The following is a 24,559-nucleotide window of genomic DNA, read 5'->3' on the forward strand; positions in this document are numbered from 1 at the left end:
CATTAATGCAAAGCAAGTAAATGATTATTAGCGCTGATAGATTTGTGCACATTTTCATTTTTGTTAGTAAATCATGTTGAAGGGAACTTTACTTGACATCCACTTAATGTATGAAATAAATATTGACAAAACCTCTCCGCGGCGTGTGGGCTCCAACCATCCTCATCCGTATAATGAATTGCTTGCCTTTTCCGCGGTGCTGTACGCAGGCAATTGTTCATGACGTGACATTCTCTCTTCTGTTCCGAGGAAAGGGGAGAAAATCTATTGTTATTGGTTGCAATTTAGGTTTCCTGAAAAGTGTCAAATTTCATTCAGGATCAGATTTATTTGTGCAATATTTAAGCCCATTGATCACATTGATTGCCTTATACAGTGACTATAGAGATAATGGACAGTGTTTGATGTCACAGTTAACATCACGGGACTTATGGAGAGGTCGTGGACTCTGCTGTCAGAATATGAAGACAGATGGTCGGCTCTGTGCATCTCCCAAGTATTAAAGCTATGGCTGATCTTTTAGCACGAAGTGGGAGGTATATTAAAACTTCTACAGTAGACAAGTGGAGACATGGCTCAACCAATCAGCTTTTAGCTTATAGTTATCTATTAAGGTCTATAAAATGTTTAGTTAGAAACGTCTGCACTTGTCCATCTCTTAATCTACAGTAGCTACTGTACCCTCCTACAAGCTTTAGTGATGGGGGAACCGTATTAGAGCCGTATTAGTGCCATATGCTGTGACTTCTACTGTATGCCCACAACCGGGACAATTGGGAAAGAGAAATACTATATACCTCTATAACCGTAATGGAATGTTTGGATATACAAAAGGAACGCAGAATCTGCCTTTAAAGCAGGATAGAACTAGCGATCTCCCAAATCAACTTTCTCAAGCCACACCTAATTTGATCAATTAAGCTGTGTTCTCTATATTAACTAGGGAAGTGTCTGTGTGTATTATACATCACACTGTACTGATTGCATTATGCTGCCCTGAAATAGAACCGGGCAGGAGCAGAACAGGACGGATACATATATGTGTGTGTGTGTGTGTGTGTGTGTGTGTGAGTGATCGTGTGACAATGGTTACACATTGCGGCTGAAGATTAGAGCCGTATACTTTCCTATTGGCTGGAGCTGCACATAAAAATGGGTGTGGTATGTTAGGTAGGTTACTTATGTCGACAGTGTCTACGTCGATCACTATTGGTCAACAGTAAGTAGGTCGACATGGTTTCTAGGTCAACAGGGACTTTAGGTCGACATGAGAACAGGTCGACATGATTATTTTTTTAAAACTTTTTTTGGTGTCGTTTCTCCGTACAGTGACCGGGAACCCCAATTAGTGCACCGTGTCCCCTCGCATGGCTTGGTTCGCTCGCCATGCTTCGGGCAAGGTTACCGTTCCCAATTGTAGTCCACGTGGATCATAAAGTATGAAAAAGTTAAAAAAAGAAGAAGAAAAAAGTGAAAAATTCATGCCAACCTTTTGTCAGGTCGACCTAAAACATGTCGACTTAGAGTCCCTGTTGACCTAGAAACCATGTTGACCTACTTACTGTCGACCAATAGTGGTCGACCTATACAGTGTCGACCTACTTACTGTCGACCTAACAACCGCGGGGGGGGGGCAGATGTAACATGTGCAGAGAGAGTTAGATTTGGGCGGTCAGTGTTCAAACTGAAATCTAAATTGCAGTGTAAAGATAAAGCAGACAGTATTTACCCGGCACAGAAACAATATAACCCACCCAAATCTAACTCTCTCTGCACATGTTACACCTGCCCCACCTGTAGTGCAACGTGGTTTTGCCCATTAGTGTGTTTTTGTTTGTTTGTTTGTTTGTTTGTTTGCTAACAACCCTGAATAACCCCCATTGCTTGGTACATGACAATATATGATTGTAGATGGTAGACTATTTGGAATCAGTGTATTAAAAGGACAAACAATAAAGACTGTGTTTTTGCAGAACTACATGGATTTCCTCTGAATATAAGCAACTAGCTGGAGTGTACGGCGTTGCCCGGGATTTTAAGAATGTTTGTTGACAAAAATTAATGTAAATATTAAACACACGGTATAAATAACATAGTATAAAAAAGCATGGAAAATGTTATACACATCAAAACACTGAAAAATGTGCTGCTGGGGGACCGTGCTACTTCCACTATATAACTCTCAGTGTGTGGGTTCGTGCTGCCTCCATTCCCCTCCTCACATCATGTCACTGCCCCTGTCCCATGCAGCCCTGTCATCACTGACATAGCATGCATGTCCTGATATAGTCTGTGCTGCTGGCCCACCCCTAGGGGTGCTAGTGGTGTGTTACCCCCACAGCATTTGTTCCCAGAGTGTAAGTAAATTGTTGTAAATTGGTCTAGGCATTCTGGAGTTATGCTGTCTCCTGAAAATCTCTGTGCTGTTGTCTCACCCCTAGGGGTGTTAGGGGTGTATAACCCCCACCAAGTTTGTTCCCAGATTGTAAGTCAGATGTGTACCAAGTTTGGTGTAAATTGCTGCAGGCCTTCTACAGTAATGCTGTCTGCTGACGTACTCTGTGCTGCTGTCCCACCGCTAGGTGTGCTAGAGGTGTCTGACCCCCACATTGTTTGTTTCCCGAGTGTAAGTCATATGTGTACTCAGTTTGTTGTAACTTGGTCTAGCCATTTGGGCGTTATGCTGTCTCCTTAAATACTCTGTGCCGCTGTCCCACCCCTTGGGGTGGTAGGGGTGTTTTCGAGATTGTAAGTCAGATGTGTACCAAGTTTAGTGTAAATTGCTCCTGGCCTTCCACAGTTATGCTGTCTGCTGACATACTCTGTACTGCTGTCCCACTCTTAGGGGTGCTAGCGGTGTTTGACCCCCACATTGTTTTTTCCCTAGTGTAAGTCATATGTGTACCCAGTTTGTTGTAAATTTGTCTACCCATTCGCGATTTATGTTGGCCTCTGAAATACTCTGTGCCGCTGTGCCATCCCTAGGGGTGCTAGGGTTGTCTAACCCCCACAGAGTTTGTTCCCAGATTGTAAGTGAGATGTGTACCAAGTTTGGTGTAAATTGCTTCAGGCCTTCCATAGTTTTGCTGTCTCCTGAAATAATCTGTGCTGCTGTCCCACCCTTAGGGGTGATAGGAGTGTTTAGCCCCCACAGAGTTTGTTCCAAGATTTTAAGTCAGATGTGTACCAAGTTTGGTGTAAATTGCTCCAGGCCTTCCACAGTTTTGCTGGCCGCTGACATACTCTGTGCTGCTGTCCCACCCCTAGGGGTGCTCGGGGTGTCTGACCCCCATAGTGTTTGTTTCCGGAGTGTTAGTCATATGTGTACCAAGTTTGTTGTAAATTGCGGCAAGCATTCCAGAGTTATGCTGTCTGCTGAAATACTCAGTGCTGCTGGCTCACCCCTAAGGGGTGAGCCCCCCCCCACAGTGTTTGTTGGCAGATTGGAAGGCATATGTGTACCAATTTTTGAGTACATGGGTCCAGCAATTCCGAAGTTATGCTGTCTCCTGATATACTCTGTGCTGCTGTCTTGTCTAATTGTTTTAGTTGCGTCCGCCATGTTTTAATACGCTTGTATGTGAAATTTCACGATCTTCGCTTGCAAACTGTGGATTTGTATAGAAAAACAGACAAAAGGACAGAAGGACAGATTTTCATTTTTATATAGTAGATTATCTGAATGTATTGTTGTACAGGTGTGAATGAGTGGTTACAGGACACCTTTATACAACCTCCTGGCCACATTGGTATATTTCTAGCATCTGTCCCGTAGACTTGGGGTGAATATGTGGCTAACAAGGAGGTCTTGGGGGTATTCCATATGATTATCTGACATACCACCTTTGTACTACTACCTTTATCCCCCAGCTAATCTCGGTAAATTCTGTGCTGCAGCCAGGGGTTTCCATACCTGCTTATTCATTTGTTTTACATAGTAAAATGTACAGTAGTTATGTTTTCAGCAGAACTGTGAACAAAGGGTTACAGTGTCCGTGTACAGCAGAGATTCCTTCCACCACCATCCAATTAGTCAGTGATTTAATGGGCAACAGGAAAATGGGCAGACTGGATGGGCCATGTGCTTCGACTTCACCCAGATCTCTGATACAATTAACTAGTTGAAGCTTTTCAATATGGCTGCCCTTCTGGAGAAAGTGTGGTCCGAGGTTGCCATGGAGACAGCAGCTTTAATGCTGGGCCTGAATTTAGTCTTCAGATGCTTCGATAAGGAAATAGTTGATTTGCAGCACAGCAAATAGATGAGAACGCTCACACACGGTAATGGAGACCTGCAGAGTTGGTGATGCGCGGTCGGACTGGTCTCTGGCCGGAGGCTCTTAGGGTTCAGTGATTAATGAGCGGGTGACTGTTTTTTTGGGGGATATATGCATGGTCCATGTCTCTGCATGTAAACTGATGTGGTTGTTTTCTGTGTTCATTATGTTTCAGCCACTCTTATATACATTTCCTTGTTTTCTGAGTTATATACCTGCACTGTTGCGCCTGTTAATCTTTATATAGTTTATATTCTTGCATTTGGTGTCCTATAAACACTTATTCATTACAACATGTGCCCTCAGGGGCATTATATGAAATTGCCAGGCCCCATAGCAAAATGTGTGGTTGGTGGGCCGGTAGGATGTGCATTTTCTCCGGAGTCCCAAGTTCTGCATTTGGATAATCAATGTTCAGTATATTGGCCCTCATTCCGAGTTGTTCGCTCGCAAGCTGCTTTTAGCAGCTTTGCACACGCTAAGTCGCCGCCTAATGGGAGTGAATCTTAGCATATCAAAATTGCGAACGGAAGATTAGCAAAATTGCGAATAGACACTTCTTAGCAGTTTCTGAGTAGCTCCAGACTTACTCGGCAACTGCGATCAGTTCAGTCAGTTTCGTTCCTGGTTTGACGTCACAAACACACCCAGCGTTCGGCCAGACACTCCTCCGTTTCTCCAGCCACTCCCGCGTTTTTCCCAGAAACGGTAGCGTTTTTTCGCACACACCCATAAAACGGCCAGTTTCCGCCCAGAAACACCCACTTCCTGTCAATCACATTACGATCACCAGAACGAAGAAAAAAACCTCGTAATGCCGTGAGTAAAATACCTAACTGCATAGCAAATTTACTTGGAGCAGTCGCACTGCGGATATTGCGCATGCGCATTAGCGACTAATTGCTCCGTTGCGAGAAAAATATAACGAACGAACAACTCGGAATGACCCCCATTGTACACAGGGCCTAATTAAGCATGGATTGCAAATGCAGGAGGAGGCGCATACCACCTCCTTCCTGCATTTTCATGCGATCGCATATGGGATGGACATCGCAACCATCGGTCGCATTGTTCATCTGCAACAGCAGGTTGAGTAGCCCAAGCTTACTCAGGCATGCGTCGCAGGGCGGCTTGCGTAGCCAAGGAAGGCTTCACCACTCCTGGAAAACAGGGTAACAACCCCCCCCCCACACACACACACACACACACCCAGTTTCCAGCAACGCCGGCCCCCCTCCCGCCAACACCTCTGCCTGTTCGTATGCATATGCGCAAAACACGTCCTGCACATGCTCAATTTCCCAACCATCGCAATTGCGATCCTGCATGAATCAGGCCCCCGGAGGGATGTACTAAAGGAAAAATGCGGTAAAACATTTTCAAATGTGCCAAGACCCTACCGCTGGGTTTTCGCCGTCCAGGGTATCTCCATCTCTGGATGGCGATACCCTATAGAAGCCTATGGGCTTCTTATGGCCGACCGCCGCAGACGCCGACCAAGCTCCCCCGCGCCATACCTTCCACCAGGCAGTCCTGGACCCAGAAGGTAATCTCCTCCTCCCTCTAGCAACGCAGGGGGGAGGAGGAGGCGCCGGGGGCAGCCTGCTGCTGCTTCCCAGTGTTAGAGGAGTCTGGAGATCCGAGGGAGATGACAGAGACCCCCCGCAGACCACCTCACAGGTATCGCGGGGGGCCTCCGTCACCGCATGCTAGTACATATGCGATCAACATCGCTGCGAGGGGCAGCGATGTATCTTAATTAGAGATGAGCGGGTTCGGTTCCTCGAGATCCGAACCTCCCCGAACTTCACGTGGTTTACACGGGTCCGAGCCAGCCTCGGATCTTCCCGCTTTCCTCGGTTAACACAAACGCGCCCGAACGTCGTCATCCCGCTGTCGTATTCTCGCGAGATTCGTATTGCATATAAAGAGCCGCGCGTCACCGCCATTTTCACTCATGCATTGGAGATGATAGCAAGAGGACGTGGCTGCGTTCTCTCAGTTTCTGTGTTCAGTGTGCTGCAAATATCTGTGCTCAGTGTGCTGCAAATATCTGTGCTCAGTGTGCTGCAAATATCTACGTTCTCTGCCTGAAAACGCTCCATATCTGTGCTGCATTGTAGTTGTGCGCAGTATATAGTAGGAGGACAGTGCAGAATTTTGATGACCACCAGTATATATATATATAGCAGTATGGTACAGTAGTCCATTGCTCTACCTCTGTATCGTCAAGTATACTATCCATATCTGTGCTGCATTGTAGTTGTGCGCAGTATATAGTAGGAGGACAGTGCAGAATTTTGCTGACCACAAGTGTGTGTATATATATATATATGTGTATATATATATATATATATATATAGCAGTACGGTACAGTAGTCCATTGCTCTACCTCTGTGTCGTCAAGTATACTATCCATATCTGTGCTGCATTGTAGTTGTGCGCAGTATATAGTAGGAGGACAGTGCAGAATTTTGCTGACCACCAGTATATATATATATATATATATATAGCAGTACGGTACAGTAGTCCACTGCTTTACCTCTGTGTCGTCAAGTATACTATCCATATCTGTGCTGCATTGTAGTTGTGCGCAGTATATAGTAGGAGGACAGTGCAGAATTTTGCTGACCACCAGTATATATATATATATATATATATATATATATAGCAGTACGGTACAGTAGACCATTGCTATTGATATATTACAGGCATATAATTCCACACATTAAAAGATGGAGAACAAAAATGTGGAGGGTAAAATAGGGAAAGATCAAGATCCACTTCCACCTCGTGCTGAAGCTGCTGCCACGAGTCATGGCCGAGACGATGAAATGCCATCAACGTCGTCTGCCAAGGCCGATACCCAATGTCATAGTAGAGAGCATGTAAAATCCAAAAAACAAAAGTTCAGTAAAATGACCCAAAAAATCTAAATTAAAAGCGTCTGAGGAGAAGCGTAAACTTGCCAATATGCCATTTACCACACGGAGTGGCAAGGAACGGCTGAGGCCCTGGCCTATGTTCATGGCTAGTGGTTCAGCTTCACATGAGGATGGAAGCACTCATCCTCCCGCTAGAAAAATTTAAAGACTTTAACTGGCAAAAGCACAGCAAAGAACTGTGCGTTCTTCTAAATCACAAATCCCCAAGGAGAGTCCAGTTGTGTCGGTTGCGATGCCTGACCTTCCCAACACTGGACGGGGAGAGGTGGCGCCTTCCACCATTTGCACGCCCCATGGAAGTGCTGGAAGGAGCACCCGCAGTCCAGTTCCTGATATTGAAATTGATGATGTCACTGTTGAAGTACATCAGGATGAGGATATGGGTGTTGCTGGTGCTGAGGAGGAAATTGACAAGGAGGAATCTGATGGTGAGGTGGTTTGTTTAAGTCAGGCACCCGGGGAGACACCTGTTGTCCGTGGGATGAATATGGCCATTGACATGCCTGGTCAAATTACCAAAAAAATCACCTCTTCGGTGTGGAATTATTTTAACAGAAATGCGGACAACAGGTGTCAAGCCGTGTGTTGCCTTTGTCACGCTGTAATAAGTAGGGGTAAGGACGTTAACAACCTAGGAACATCCTCCCTTAAACGTCACCTGGAGCGCATTCATCAGTAGTCATTGACAGGTTCAAAATCTTTGGGTGACAGCGGAAGCAGTCCACTGACAACTAAATCCCTTCTTCCTCTTGTACCCAAGCTCCTGCAAACCACACCACCAACTCCCTCAATGTCAATTTCCCCCTTAGACAGGAACGCCAATAGTCCTGCAGGCCATGTCACTGGCAAGTCTGATGAGTCCTCTCCTGACTGGGATTCCTCTGATGGATCCTTGAGTGGAACGCCTACTGCTGCTGTTGTTACTGCTGGCGCTGCTGTTGTTGCTACTGGGAGTCGATCGTCATCCCAGAAGGGAAGTCGGAAGACCACTTGTACTACTTCCAGTAAGCAATTGACTGTCCAACAGTCCTTTGCAAGGAAGATGAAATATCACAGCAGTCATCCTGTTGCAAAGCTGATAACTCAGGCCTTGGCAGCTGTGTTGGTGTTAGACGTTGCGTCCGGTATTAGAGAATTTCTTGAGGTAGTGTGTCCCCGGTACCAAATACCATCTAGGTTCCACTTCTCTAGGCAGGCGATACCGAGAATGTACACAGGCATTAGAAAAAGACTCACCAGTGTCCTAAAAAATGCAGTTGTACCCAGTGTCCACTTAACCACAGACATGTGGACAAGTGGAGCAGGGCAGACTCAGGACTATATGACTGTGACAGCTCACTGGGTAGATGTATTGCCTCCCGTAGCAAGAACAGCAGCGGCGGCACCAGTAGCAGCATCTCGCAAACGCCAACTCGTTCCTAGGCAGGCTACGCTTTGTATCACCGCTTTCCATAAGAGGCACACAGCTGACAACCTCTTACGGAAACTGAGGAACATCATTGCAGATTGGCTTACCCCAATTGGACTCTCCTGGGGATTTCTGACATCGGACAACGCCACTAATATTGTGCGTGCATTACAATTGGGCAAATTCCAGCACGTCCCATGTTTTGCACATACATTGAATTTGGTGGTGCAGAATTATTTAAAAAACGACAGGGGCGTGCAAGAGATGCTATCGGTGGCCAGAAGAATTGCGGGCCACTTTCTGCATTCAGCCACCGCGTGCCGAAGACTGGAGCAGCAGCAAACACTCCTGAACCTGCCCCGCCATCAGCTGAAGCAAGAGGTGGTAACGAGGTGGAATTCAACCCTCTATATGCTTCAGAGGATGGACGAGCAGCAAAAGGCCATTCAAGCCTATACATCTGCCTACGATATAGGCAAAGGAGGGGGAATGCACCTGACTCAAGCGCAGTGGAGAATGATTTCAACGTTGTGCAAGGTTCTGCAACCCTTTAAACTTGCCACACGTGAAGTCAGTTCAGACACTGTCAGCCTGAGTCAGGTCATTCCTCTCATCAGGCTTTTGCAGAAGCAGCTGGAAAGATTGAAGGAGGAGCTAAAATGGAGCGATTCCGCTAGGCATGTGGGACTTGTGGATTGAGCCCTCCATTCGCTTAACCAGGATTCACGGGTGGTCAATCTGTTGAAATCAGAGCACTACATTTTGGCCACCGTGCTCGATCCTAGGTTTAAAGCCTACGTTGTATCTCTCTTTCCGGCAGACACAAGTCTGCAGATGTTCAAAGACCTGCTGGTGAGACACTTGTCAAGTCAAGCGGAACGTGACCCGCCATGAGCTCCTTCATTTTCTCCCGCCACTGGAGCTGCCAGGAAAAGGATCAGATTTCCAAAACCACCCGCTGGCTGTGATGCAGGGCATTCAGGAGCAAGTGCTGACATCTGGTCCGGACTGAAGGACCTGCCAACGATTACTGACATGTCGTCTGCTGTCACTGCATATGATTCTGTCACCATTGAAAGAATGGTGGAGGATTATATGAGTGACAGCATCCAAGTAGGCAAGTCAGACAGTCCGTACGTATACTGGCAGGAAAAAGAGGCAATTTGGAGGCCCTTGCACAAACTGGCTTTATTTTACCTAAGTTGCCCCCCCTCCAGTGTGTACTCCGAAAGAGTGTTTAGTGCAGCCGGTAACCTTGTCAGCGATCGGCGTACGAGGTTACTTCCACAAAATGTGGAGAAAATGATGTTCATCAAAATGAATTATAATCAATTCCTCCGTGGAGACATTCACCAGCAATTGCCTCCAGAAAGTACACAGGGATGGTGGATTCCAGTGGGGACGAATTAATACTCTGTGAGGAGGGGAATGTACACAGTGAAAAGGGTGATGAATCGGAGGATGAGGAGGAGGTGGACATCTTGCCTCTGTAGAGCCAGTTTGTGCAAGGAGAGATTGATTGCTTCTTTTTTGGTGGGGGCCCAAACCAACCAGTCATTTCAGCCACAGTCGTGTGGCAGACCCTGTCGCTGAAATGATGGGTTTGTTAAAGTGTGCATGTCCTGTTTATACAACATAAGGGTGGGTGGGAGAGCCCAAGGACAATTCCATCTTGCACCTCCTTTTTTTTAATTTTATTTATCTTTGCATCATGTGATGTTTGGGGCCATTTTTATAAGTGCCATCCTGTCTGACACTGCAGTGCCACTCCTAGATGGGCCAGGTGTTTGTGCCGGCCACTTGGGTCGCTTAGCTTAGTCATCCAGCGACCTTGGTGCAAATTTTAGGACTAAAAATAATATTGTGAGGTGTGAGGTGTTCAGAATAGACTAGAAATGAGTGGAAATTGTGGTTATTGAGGTTAATAATACTATGGGATCAAAATGACCCCCAAATTCTATGATTTAAGCTGTTTTTGAGGGTTTTTTTGTAAAAAAAACACCCGAATCCAAAACACACCCGAATCCGACAAAAAATTTTCAGGGAGGTTTTGCCAAAACGCGTCCGAATCCAAAACACGGCCGCGGATCCGAATCCAAAACCAAAACACAAAACCCAAAAAATTTCCGGTGCACATCTCTATTTAATACATCCCGCCCCCACAGTTAACTGGTCTGTCAGATTAGAGAGATGTGTTCTGTGCTTTATTGGGAGGAACAGTAGAAACCAGTAGGATCTGAGATTCTTCACAGTGCAAACCACTTTTGAGGCCGAGGAGCTAGAACGGACAAAGCGGACATGAAGTTCTCCTTTGCTGTAATTCCCAGCCGCTTCGTCCATTTGGGAGCATCTTATTGCAGTGGTGCTTAAATCTGTTTTTGCTGCGACTGGATGTGCTATTGTGCCAAATTTCTTGGGTGGGAGTAGGATTATTATTATTAAGGCCTATTCCTACTAATCTGGCAGTCATGAGATGTCATTCTAGGAAAATAAAGGGCCTATTTATTAAAATAGGATAACTCCTAAACCCTGCAAAACAAATGTGTTAGCAGGATTATGCCAAATTCATGTAGCTATTTATTACAGCTGTAGCACCGAGGACATCACAGATCTCTCCAGTGTATACTCAGCTGTCAGTCACTACAGCTATACCCACAGTCCTCTGTGTGGGCGGCTAGATGGCGCTATGTAACATGCTCAGAACATCTTAGCTTTGCGGAACCCTATGGGAAAAGCCTGGAAGAGACTGTTGTGATTGCTCCCCACTGTGCGGATCAGGATGCACATGCGCCCTAGGTAAACACTGAAGTATGCGCTGTCCCGACTGGAGTTTCGGTGGGGATTTTCAGAATCTAATAAATAGGTCACCAAGTGTTCTAAGTAAACATAATATCCCAGTAACAGAAGGCAGAACTGTCCTGAGGAACGCCGAGACCCTTGGGACTATTTGTCCATTTATTGCAATGTCGTTTTTAGGCAAACAAATAGAAAGTGCTGTCATTTGGGGCAAAGAGAATGACCCCCCCCCCCCTTTCACCGCACTGTTCTGAGGCTGTAGACAAGTTAGTCTCCCCCTGTGCACACCCTGGGCATGAAGAGGAGTTGGCACCAATGCAGTTTGAGTGATTTGGGCACTTATTCCTGCCTGCGTCTGATTATCATGATGATAATCAACCTCAGTAGTAAACTGCTTTTGATTGGCTGTTTGCAAATGTGCCGCTAATGGTGATTGGTTATTTATTTGTTGCTTCATTATACTTTCTCGGTCATGAGATGTTGCGTTGTATCTGCTGTATTAAGGGTCCCATATGCTAGAATGATAATGCCCGATTTAATCCGATTTCGGGCATTCGGCCCGATATATCGGATGAAATCAGGCATTTTGGAGGTGTTTCCGATCCGATGTGCGTTCCCGTGAGCGTCGGATCGGATCCTCCAGATTGACCGTGCTGCACTATCGATCATGTTCGACCCCGCAGGCATGGCTGGGATCGCCCAAGATACATTGGGGCAGATGTATTAACCTAGAGAAGGCATAAGGAAGTGATAAACCAGTGATAAATGCAAGGTGATAAATGCACCAGCCAATCAGCTCCAATATGTAAATTAACAGTTAGGATCTGATTGGCTGGTGTGTTTATCACCTTGCACATATCACTGGTTTATCACTTCCTTATGCCTTCTCCAGATTAATACATCTGTTGTATCGTTAGTGTGAGAGTCCCCTTAATGAAGGTACCTTCAGGTTAATTGTTGCCATTCCCCATACGACAGTTCTGTAATACATAAACATTCATAACTCTCAATATACATTGCATTTTATTTTGTGTTATTATTGGATCAAAATCTGAAGTTTGTATTTTATTCCCTTTAGAAAATAAAACCTGATATTGCAAGTAGCTGTGTAGAGAATTATTATTAGGAGTTTCTTAGAATTAGACATTGCTCCAAATACTCTAAACTCTGCATGGCCTTGTGCCTGCCGGGCCACGCCCCTGGTGTGACAATTAAGGGGCATGACCCCATGTCCCTTATTCCGAGTTGATCGCTCGCTAGCTACTTTTTGGAGCCGTGCAAACGCATAGTCGCCGCCCACGGGGGAGTGTATTTTCGCTTTGCAAGTGTGCGATCGCATTTGCTGCCGAGCGGTACAAAAACATTTTGTGCAAAACAAGACCAGCCCTGTAGTTACTTATCCTGTGCGACGATCCTAGCGACAGGGGTCCCGGAATTGACGTCAGACACCCGCCCTGCAAATGCCTGGACACGCCTGCGTTTTCCTTACCACTCTCAGAAACAGAAAACGGTCAGTTGACACCCATAAACGCCCTCTTTCCTGTCAATCTCCTTGCGATCGGTTGTGCGAATGGATTCGTTGCAACGATGCTGTTTGTACCCGTACGATGGTGCATGTGCAGTTTAGCCGTTTTTTTAACCTGATCGCTGCGCTGCGAAAATCGGCAGCGAGCGATCAACTCGGAATGACCCCCCCATGTCAGCACTCAGCACTGTAGGGGTGAGCCCAGCACTCTGCCAGTTGTTGGGCTGCCCACAGTCTCTCCCGGAACTAAATGGACAGCGACAGTGCCCAAAAAGCAGGACTGGCCCATAATCTGGACGGTGGAAAGTAGGAATTGGATACAGAGGAGCTGATGCAGAGTTTCACACAAGTCGGTTGTAATTGCTTTGGCATTGTGTGCACGGAACTAAGGGGCTGATTTACCAACAGGTTTTAACGTCCAGACAATCTGCTGCTAACTGTCCTGGGCTTAAAAAACCACAGCTGGGAGCTGATTGGCTGGGGCACCACTTATCATACGCAGTAAGTTTTAAAACTTGTTGCATATGATAAAACTCATTGATAAATCAGACCCTTAATGTGGCTAATTGCCCTTATGGCAACCTGTAAGTGGCCAGTGTGCCCCTTTCTGTGTATCATCATCATCATCAGTGAGCGCTTCCACCACTTTCACTGGGTGTAAGAGATGGAAACATGCTTGAGAACGCCCCATCACACCCCAGTTACCCCTCTTCAGTCGTAAGTGGCGATGTGACTGTGATTATTTATTACCCTATTAGTAGAAGCATTATAGAGCATAATATATAGTATACTTTAAGGATTTAAATGTGTTGCCAACTTCAGCCATAATGCCTTAGATTCTAAGGGGCAGTTTTTTATGAACTTTTTTTTATTTTATTTTTTAATAATATGAAAAGGGATGTTTTCACGCCCTTTCATATTATTTTAGTTTTACTGAAATGTTGTAAAGGGCGTTTGCTGCAGTTTTAGTGCAGAACTGCTCCAAACCCTTTAATTCACTTTTTTTTTTTAATAATAACCAGATCACATTTCCCATACTTGTAATGGGAAATGCGATCTGGACGAATTTACTAAAACAAAAAACTAAATTAAAAAAAAACAGGCAGTGATCCCTGTGATAATTACGCTATCCTCAGCTTTCTGTGCCCGCAGGGCAGGGACCCGGTCAGTGTGATCAACTCTCAGGCTGATCGCCGAGAGAAAAACAAAAGTTAAAAAAAACCAAGGAAACCTACTTACCAGTCCCAGGGACCGGTGATGGGTGCTCCGGTGAGGGCTGCCGGTCACCGGATCCTCCAGCGCCGCTGCATGACCCGCGGGGGGAGACCGGAACGAAGCCCCTTGCGGGCTTGCTGCACTCGCCACAGGTTCTATTCCCACTCTATGGATGTCGTGGACACCCATGAGTGGGAATAGTCCCTGTTGGTCGGCAAGCTGTGTTTTCAGATGCCAGGATCCCGGCATCGGTCACATAAACCCATCCAATACATCCATGTGATGTAATAAATTACCGCATTGCAGATTGGGCTGATTTTAGCACATCACATCCTCAGATGCGGATGGTGTTAAATCGGCCCCTAAATCCCCACAATGGTTTTATACAAATGGTTCAGCCTCACCCCTCAGGGTTTCCGAACAGGTCTTGTTTGAGGAGTTCTGTCTGTGGAAACAGGTGGGATTATTCAGGGCCAGATTAAGGGACATGCTTAGGTCGACAGTCATTAGATCGACATGCATTAGATCGACATGGTCAATATGTCGACATGATCATTAGGTCGACATGTACTAGGTCGACAGTTCAAAAGGTCGACATGAGTTTTTCATATTTGTTTTAATTTTTTTGGATTTTTCCATACTTGACGATCCACGTGGACTACGATTGGAATGGTAACCTGTGCCGAGCGAAGCGAGGAACCTTGCCCGAAGCATAGCGAGCGGACACGGTGCACTAATTGGGGTTCCTCGTCACTTTACAAAGAAAACGACACAAAAAAGTCCAAAAAATCATGTCAACCTTTTCACCTGTCGACCTACATGTTGACCTAATGCCCATGTCAACCTTCAGTGGTCGACCTAATGACTGTCGACCTAAGTTGAGTCGACCCATGCTTCAGGTTACCGTTCCAATCGTAGTCCACGTGGATCGTCAAGAATGGAAAAATCAAAAAAATGAAAACAAATGTGAAAAACGCTTGTCGACTTGTCGACCTAGTACATGTCGACCTAATGACCATGTCAACCTAGTGCATGTCGAGCTTCAGTTGTCGACCTAATGACTGTTGACCTCAGTTGAGTCTACCCAACGACCTGTACCCCTGGCACACATGGTCCTGGGGCTGTAAATGTTCAAGGGCCCATCGTGCGAAGCAGTGGAGGTGTGGCCAGTGATGTGTGGGTGTGGCCAGAGCCATGTGGGCGTGTTCTCCCCATACACTACCAATCCCAATGTCTCCCTAAATATAAGTAATACTTATGATGAATGGCTGACCATGTGGCCAGCTGGTCTGTTGGTCCATCATCATGCAGCCGTGACGCTGGGCCTATGTTTATGTTGTGGCCTGGAACTGACATTCCATCTGCCACCTTGTTACTCTGGCCCTGGGACAATTACTGACCCAAAATACATTGCCTCACCTGTGCATGATTAAAGACATCCAAAAGACATGGCCTGTTGGTGCTACTCTGATTTATGCTATCAACTAATGAAGTACCTGACATCCCAGGAGAGGTATTAGTAAAGGCATTGACATTTGTATAAGGGATACCTGATCCACAATGGAACCATGTGTTTTAAAGCAGACTCTAAGGGGGAGATTCAAATGTTTGAAAAGTCAGTTGGGAGTCTGTTTTGTCCTATCTAACAGACAAGAAAAAAACAGACACCCAACCGACTTTTCAAACATTTGAATTCCACCCTAAATAACACCTGGGCTAAGATTAAGAAGCTTTGTGTTAAACCCTTTCCATAGCAGAATGAGGTGCCTCGTGCTAAGAGGTGAGTAGTGCATAACGACACTGGCTGTAACATGCCCAGGACGCTTGCAGTAGTGTTCAGTCATCACTTAGCGCTGTACAATCCAATCTATTCTCGCAGTTCTATGGAAAACGGTGCTGGCGGTCTAGGACTAGATGTAATCTCAGTATGTGACTGTAATGTTACTGGGCCTGTGGGTCACATAGGATAGGGATAAGTGCTATGGGGCTCATTCAGAGTTGTGAGTAAAGCACAAACAAAGCAGGTAAACTGTGCACCTTAGTGGTACTGAAAGTGGAGTGCACTACTGCACTGACTCCATGTTGCTGCTCCTTCAGGGAAGCTTCATTCCCTGCACCAAGATGTCCGCCAAAGCAACTACTGAGCATGTGCGGAGCCATCTTGGGATGTGTGAGTGCGCCACAGTGGGCGACAGTAGTCTACCACTCGGCTCCAGTGAGACCTGCGATTACCTGCTGTTTGAGATGCTCTCCCGGCATCCTGCACCGCTACCTACATACACTTACCAGCTGGTGAGCTGACACTCCTCTCCATCTAGCAATGTGTATAACAGTGAGTACGGCTGTACCTGCTTTATTTTCCATAAAACCACTCCCACCTCTATATGAGCTATCACTATGGCGTGACAGACTTTCAAGTATCAACCACAGTCCCCTGCCATACCGAATTATTTACCCTTTTCCTAGCGCGATAGAAGTACTATGCCAGTTCCACTTTACTCATATTCACCTTGCATGGGCCTTTCAGCTGACAGCCCCGATCCCACCCTACTAACACAAGTATAGTGCAGGGGTAGTGAGGGGTTTTAAATTGGAATACTGTGGTCTATGCACTAAGCCTTGGAGAGAGAGAAAGTAGACAGAGAAAAAGTACCAACCAACCAGCTCCAGTCATTTTTCAAACACAGCCTGTAACATGACAGTTAGGAGTTGATTGGCTGGTACTTTATCTCTCTCCAAGGCTTATTGGTACATAGACCCCCTATGTGTCAGTCATTCCTTCCATGGGCTGACCACACCTCCTCCATGGGCTGACCACACCTCCTCTATGTGATGGACACACCCCCTCCATGGGCTTGACCACACCTCCATGGGCTTGACCACACCTCCTCCATGGGCTGGCCACACCTCATCCATGGGCTGGCCACACCTCCTCCATGGGCTGGCCACACCTCCTCCATGGGCTGGCCACACCTCCCTTATGGGCTGACCACGCAGAGGTCATGTCATGGGCCCTTCATACTCCAGTCTGCCAATGACTGTATGTGAATGAACTAGGACAATATAGTGTAGTGTGTACACCGCATTACAGTTTATCTTGTGCTTGGTTTATCTATAAATCTTAAGGGCCCCATACACTACCACGACATGTCCGTCTGACATGTTGCGGGCGATCAACCCCAGCAGCCTCCCGGGGGGCAGGATCGCCCAAGATACATCGTATGCTGTCCTTTTGCATGCAGTGTATCTGGGCGATCCCAGCCATGACATGACTGAATGTGCAGCACGTTCAATCTGGAGGATCCAATCCGATGCTCACGGGAACGCGCATCGGATCGGAAACGCCTCCAAAATGCCCGATTTCATCCGATATATCGGCCCGAATGCCCGAAATTGGATGAAATCGGGCATTATCGTCCTAGTATATGGGGCCCTTTAGGAGGGAGGATACGCCAAGCTCAACCTAAAATATAATTTGACACATTTTAAACTAGAGGCTGTGACCTCAAGTCTTTTGGAGGTCCCCAAATTCTACCAGCCTCCAACAGGATGCAACAAATTCCACTAACATTGTACAAGAGATTATGGCGTTCCATCACCCTCATAACGCAGGTGACGACTTCCAGCTTCCTCGCCCAAAAAGCTCACACTCCAGTTGCTGCGTGTACTATTTTAACTGTCTAATTTCTCTGTTAATCAAGACCAATGCAATTCAATATATGCAATTTATTAAGCAGTGTTTTCCGGCAGTTTTTCCTCCGGAGTTCTAATCCTGAACATGAGTCTATAGTGAACGCTGTCTACAAGCCATTATTGAGTATCACGTTATTAAACAGAAGGCATAGCCCCTCAGGCGCCTAATAATTTCCAAATAATGCTTAAAAACAGTACAAGCATGTTTTTTTATGTTCCATGTTTAAAACCTAGGGGCAGCTGAGATAGTACAGCTTGGTCTGGGAGTCTCAGAGATCAATGTTTTGACAATTGCAAAGTCTGTTACACAGTCCCGCGAGCCCTTCAGGTGTTAGATCAGTGAAACAACTAACACTGCGGGCGACGGGAGCTGCTCGCCAACGCGGTGTAACCTGGCCGAGCGGAACATCTTGTGCTGATAGCCGATTTCTCACCTCTCTTCCTCCTCACACACAGGATGCTGACGTACAGCTGTTCAGGAATGCTTTACCATTTTACATCATGTGGCTGGTACCCAGCATCGGTGTTCATAACGCTGGCAAACCACTTTCTACAGCTACAGTGGGGGACATAATTATCCGAACTGGTGAAAGGGAAACTGCTTGTGCTGCTATAGCAACCAAAGGTGCACCGTCAATTTTTTCTAGTGCAACTGAGGGAATCATAACAAACATGGCGGCTGTGAGCAAGAGCCCCTTTTCCCTTTTGTATGCATTTTATTATTTATTTGCTGCAGCTGTGATTGGAGTAAGGGGGGCACCCTGAGAGATAAGGACCCGAGGGTACTTGCCCCCTGTGACCCCCCCCCCCCCCCCCCCAATCCGGCTCTGTATAGAATAATGGCTATTGGATTGACAATATTCTCTAGAATGCAGCCTATCGGTTGACTATGAACTAAGGCAGTGATTCCCAAAAATTGGATTGCAAAAGCTCATTGGCTTAAGAGAAAAGCATTAAAAGAAGTGAAATATGTATTTATACCACATAATGGCATTCCTGCACAATTTAGATAACCTGTCCTTCTAATAAATTCCTTCCACAGCTATTACTGTATATAGACTTCTATGTTAGACAAGCTATCGCCATTATTCCCAATAGAGACTGCAGTTTGGCCCAATTTAACAAGTTCCGAAAAGTCTATCCGCTTCCTAGGGAAGAGCTATTGCGGTGCGAAGCAGTGTCTCCCTCCGATTCCTCAGCTGTTTTTGTGCCAGAAATGTAGCAAGGACAGGGCCCAGCAATGTCATTTTTGTACTGCTTCAATCAACGGCAAAACAGAACAGGTGGTAGAACTCGCCAGGACTTCTGCCCATTGGAGTAAGATGATAAGTTGTCCCGAAACTGCAGGTAGCAGCTGTAAGAGATGTTCATTATCAGGGCAAATGTTGGGGAATTAATAAGTATTAATTGGGAATGAATAAATATGCCACTAGTTTCTTCAGATTAGCCGTAATTATACCTAATACATAAATATATATAGAGATTGAACAAGAGATTCCAGGGAGGCATGAGGCATTGAATGCCCCATTGATGTCACTAAGTTCTAGTGAACATCTAGTCCAGGCCTGGCCAACCTGTGGCTCTCCAGCTGTGGTGAAACTACACATCCCAGCATGCTGTGCCACAGTTTTAGCATTCCCTAATTGCAAAACTGTGCCAGAGCTTGCTGGGATCTGTAGTTTTACAACAGCTGGAGAGCCACAGGTTGGCCAGGCCTGATCTAGGCCCTACAATTACTGCTCCCGTCTCCATAGCAACACATGCTCATCAGTTCCACCAAAAGCGCAGCCATATTGGACAGTTTGCACCAGTTAATTGCATCAGAAATCTGGGTGATGTAGAAGCACATGACCCAGCCAGTCTGTCCATTTTCCTATTAGCCCTTAAATTACTTACTAATTAGATGCTGGTGGAAGGAATCTCTGCTGTAACTCTTCATTCACATTTCTTTTGAACAATTAAGTCCTGCGTATTTCTGTGTAGGTTGTCTACTACTGAAGGGCTGATATATGGGTTTGTGTATTGATGAGATGACATCAGAGCAGCAGTTGCAGAATTCCTAGTGTAGCCAGAGCCGGCCCTAACCAATATGATGCCCTAGGCAAGATTTTGGCTGGTGCCCCCTAGCACCGCCGTTAGTTCTGCAGGAAATGCCTGGCATGAGTCAGCTGGCAGCTCTGCTAACGTTGGGTGCCTTTTGTTTATGAAAAATCATCTTATTTCCATTGCTATGTCACTAGGATGCACAATCAGCTTCTCCTGATTAAATTGATATGCAGCATGCCTATATTCTGTGTGTGACTGTGGCTGTATCTGCATACAAAATGCTACATTACAGTGATTTCCAGGAATACATGCAACGTAGCATTTCGTATGCAGATACAGCCGCAGTCACACACAGAATATAGGCATGCCGCATATAATTTTAATCAGCAGAAGCTGCTTGTGCCCCAAGGCATATCAAATGCCCTAGGCATTTGCCTAGTTTGCCTATGCCTAAGGCCGGCTCTGAGTGTAGCAGATGTAGGATTTCCTTGTGTAACTAAGTGAATATGTGGCCTTTCAAGTTATTTGCCAGATAGCCTTACTGGAACATATATTATTGGCTAGAGAGTGCCCTTTGCATGATATGGTGTCTGTCTAACACTCAGTGCCCAGTTACATAGATTACTGTAAGTATGGGAGCTATGTGCACTCTTCAACACAAATATTCTAGTGTTTAGGAATAATCTACCAGTAGGATGCATATCACTATCATATAATGGGCTGTATGGGATCATTTGCAATTCAGTCAAGATTTTACACACACACACACACACACACACACACACACACACACACACACACACACACAACAATAACCAATTGCGCTTGGTATAACTTTAAAACACTCAGATTTTAGTATTTCCAGTAGCTGTTCTTCCACGGTGTGGATTCTTATAACTGGAATCACCTGCAAGTATACCCTCACACCAGAGAACACACCCGAACAAAAAGACGGCCAGAATGGCCTAAATTAGATATGATACCAATTTGTTTTTATTAAAAAAACATATAGAATTCCATAAATTCATATGAACATTTTTTTACAAATAAAAGGTTCCATACATTCATATAAACATTCTTAAAAGAAATACATCCAGATACAGTCAATAGGTTTTCTGTTCAAGCCTTTAAAGAACACCCTCACCCTTATAGGTGTATATTCTGTAGGGTGTACTGATGAACTAGATAAGAGACCGTAACTGATTCGACCCAACGCGTTTCGTCAGAACGACTTCATCAGGGGTTTCTGTATGGTATCACAAAAAAAGGAACAAAGGCCTTCATGGATATAAACCATTCATAGCCCATATATATAGGACCAACTTTTAATAGAGATGGATAATTCACCCAGAATGGTTGTAGGATGGTAAAACCAAGCATAAACGCAAATTATATATATATAATTTTGCAGTTATTAGCCTATGTCTTTCACCAATATTGTCTAGGTTCTTATACAGTAGTATTGATGGTTTGGGTTTGCACAGACGGCATCTGGGAATAGCGGGGCAGGCACTCTCCTTTGGGGATCAGACACCGCTGTTCAATTTGTTTGTGAAAGGGCAGGGGCAAATGCAAGTTTTCAACTCCTTCCCGTGTAGAGCAATTCTGCATGCACTACTGTACACGCCCAATGCTGCATGCATACTGTACACAGGCAATGCTGCATGTACTTCTCTACACGGGCAATGCTGCACGCACTACTGTACACGGGCAATGCTGCATGCACTACTGTACACAGGCAATGCTGCATGTACTTCTCTACACGGGCAAAGCTGCACGCACTACTGTACACGGGCAATGCTGCATGCACTACTGTACACAGGCAATGCTGCATGTACTTCTCTACACGGGCAATGCTGCATGTACTTCTCTACACGGGCAATGCTGCACGCACTACTGTACACGGGCAATGCTGCATGCACTACTGTACACAGGCAATGCTGCATGTACTTCTCTACACGGGCAATGCTGCATGTACTTCTCTACACGGGCAATGCTGCACGCACTACTGTACACGGGCAATGCTGCATGCATACTGTACACAGGCAATGCTGCATGTACTTCTCTACACGGGCAATGCTGCATGTACTTCTCTACACGGGCAATGCTGCACGCACTACTGTACACAGGCAATGCTGCATGTACTTCTCTACACGGGCAATGCTGCACGCACTACTGTACACGGGCAATGCTGCACGCACTACTGTACACGGGCAATGCTGCATGCACTACTGTACACAGGCAATGCTGCATGTACTTCTCTACACGGGCAATGCTGCACGCACTACTGTACACAGGCAATGCTGCACGCACTACTGTACACGGGCAATGCTGCATGTACTTCTCTACACGGGCAATGCTGCATGCACTACTGTACACAGGCAATGCTGCATGTACTTCTCTACACGGGCAATGCTGCATGCACTACTGTACACAGGCAATGCTGCATGTACTTCTCTACACGGGCAATGCTGCATGCACTACTGTACACGGGCAATGCTGCATGTACTTCTCTACACGGGCAATGCTGCATGCACTACTGTACACGGGCAATGCTGCATGTACTTCTCTACACGGGCAATGCTGCATGCACTACTGTACACAGGCAATGCTGCATGTACTTCTCTACACGGGCAATGCTGCACGCACTACTGTACACGGGCAATGCTGCATGCACTACTGTACACAGGCAATGCTGCATGTACTTCTCTACACGGGCAATGCTGCACGCACTACTGTACACAGGCAATGCTGCATGTACTTCTCTACACGGGCAATGCTGCATGCACTACTGTACACAGGCAATGCTGCATGTACTTCTCTACACGGGCAATGCTGCACGCACTACTGTACACGGGCAATGCTGCACGCACTACTGTACACAGGCAATGCTGCATGTACTTCTCTACACGGGCAATGCTGCACGCACTACTGTACACGGGCAATGCTGCATGCACTACTGTACACAGGCAATGCTGCATGTACTTCTCTACACGGGCAATGCTGCACGCACTACTGTACACGGGCAATGCTGCACGCACTACTGTACACGGGCAATGCTGCATGTACTTCTCTACACGGGCAATGCTGCATGCACTACTGTACACAGGCAATGCTGCATGTACTTCTCTACACGGGCAATGCTGCATGCACTACTGTACACAGGCAATGCTGCATGTACTTCTCTACACGGGCAATGCTGCATGCACTACTGTACACAGGCAATGCTGCATGTACTTCTCTACACGGGCAATGCTGCATGCACTACTGTACACAGGCAATGCTGCATGTACTTCTCTACACGGGCAATGCTGCATGCACTACTGTACACGGGCAATGCTGCATGTACTTCTCTACACGGGCAATGCTGCACGCACTACTGTACACGGGCAATGCTGCACGCACTACTGTACACGGGCAATGCTGCATGCACTACTGTACACGGGCAATGCTGCACGCACTACTGTACACGGGCAATGCTGCATGCACTACTGTACACGGGCAATGCTGCACGCACTACTGTACACGGGCAATGCTGCATGTACTTCTCTACACGGGCAATGCTGCACGCACTACTGTACACGGGCAATGCTGCATGCACTACTGTACACGGGCAATGCTGCATGCACTACTGATGATGATCGGGGCCGGAGCTGACGCCACAAATCTTCCCACAAAACGCCGGGTCCCTCCTGCGTTTTTTTCGGACACTTCCTGGAAACAGTCAGTTGCCACCCACAAATGCCCTCTTCCTGAAATCATTTTGCGATGGATGATCGGTGTAATCGGATTTTTCGCACCATCCCGGCGCTCCCCGGTGCCGCGGACTGTTGCGCCTGCACATTGCGATGCATGCGCAGTTCAGACCTGATTGCCCGCTGTGTGAAAACACACAGTAGCGATCAGGTCTGAATTAGCCTCACAGTTCTGTACATTGTACACACCTGTAGAACAGGCAGAACTAGTCCGAGCCCCTTACAGTTATGTAATCACTTGCTTTGCCAGTGGAAGAATTACATAATAGAGCTTCGATCACAGCAGAGAGAAAGTTGGTAAACCTGTAGTTAATACATAGCCCCCTTCAACTTTTACCAAATACATTGCTTTTCTTTCTAGGACCATACCTTCCAACCATGTCTTTATAGCATCATTTAGGTTTATTTTTATTATCCTGTGATAGGACTCCAAGCTACACACAAAGGGGGTCATTCCGAGTTGATCGCTCGCTCCCAGTTTTTAGCAGCAGTGCAAACGCATTGTCGCCGCCCACCGGGGAGTGTATTTTTGCTTTGCAGAAGTGCGAACGCCTGTGCAGCAGAGCGCCTGCAAACACATTTTGTGCAAAACAAGACCAGCCCTGTAGTTACTCTTTGTGTGCGTTGATTCTAACATTGGTGGGACGGCTTTTGACGTCACCTGCGTTTTCCACGGCACGCCTTCGTTTTTCCAAACACTCCCTGAAAACGGTCAGTTGACACCCAGAAACGCCCCCTTCCTGTCAATCTTCTTGCGTTGTGCCGTGTGACTGAAAGCTTCGCTAGAACCTGTGCAAAACCACAAAGGACTTTGTACCTGTACGTCGCACGTGCACATTGCGGTGCATACGCATGCGCAGAAATGCCGATTTTTAGCCTGATCGCTGCGCTGCGAACAA

At 46.3% G+C, this 24,559-nt stretch overlaps 1 protein-coding gene across 11 annotated transcripts in view; it reads left to right on the forward strand.

Annotated features, from left to right (window-relative positions):
- SHANK2 (SH3 and multiple ankyrin repeat domains 2) overlaps positions 1-24,559 on the forward strand; it is a 998,986-nt gene that overhangs the window by 743,796 nt on the left and 230,631 nt on the right. The window lies entirely within an intron of this gene.

The sequence above is a fragment of the Pseudophryne corroboree genome, chromosome 11 (genome assembly GCF_028390025.1).
Source record: "Pseudophryne corroboree isolate aPseCor3 chromosome 11, aPseCor3.hap2, whole genome shotgun sequence".
Classification (NCBI taxonomy): domain Eukaryota; kingdom Metazoa; phylum Chordata; class Amphibia; order Anura; family Myobatrachidae; genus Pseudophryne; species Pseudophryne corroboree.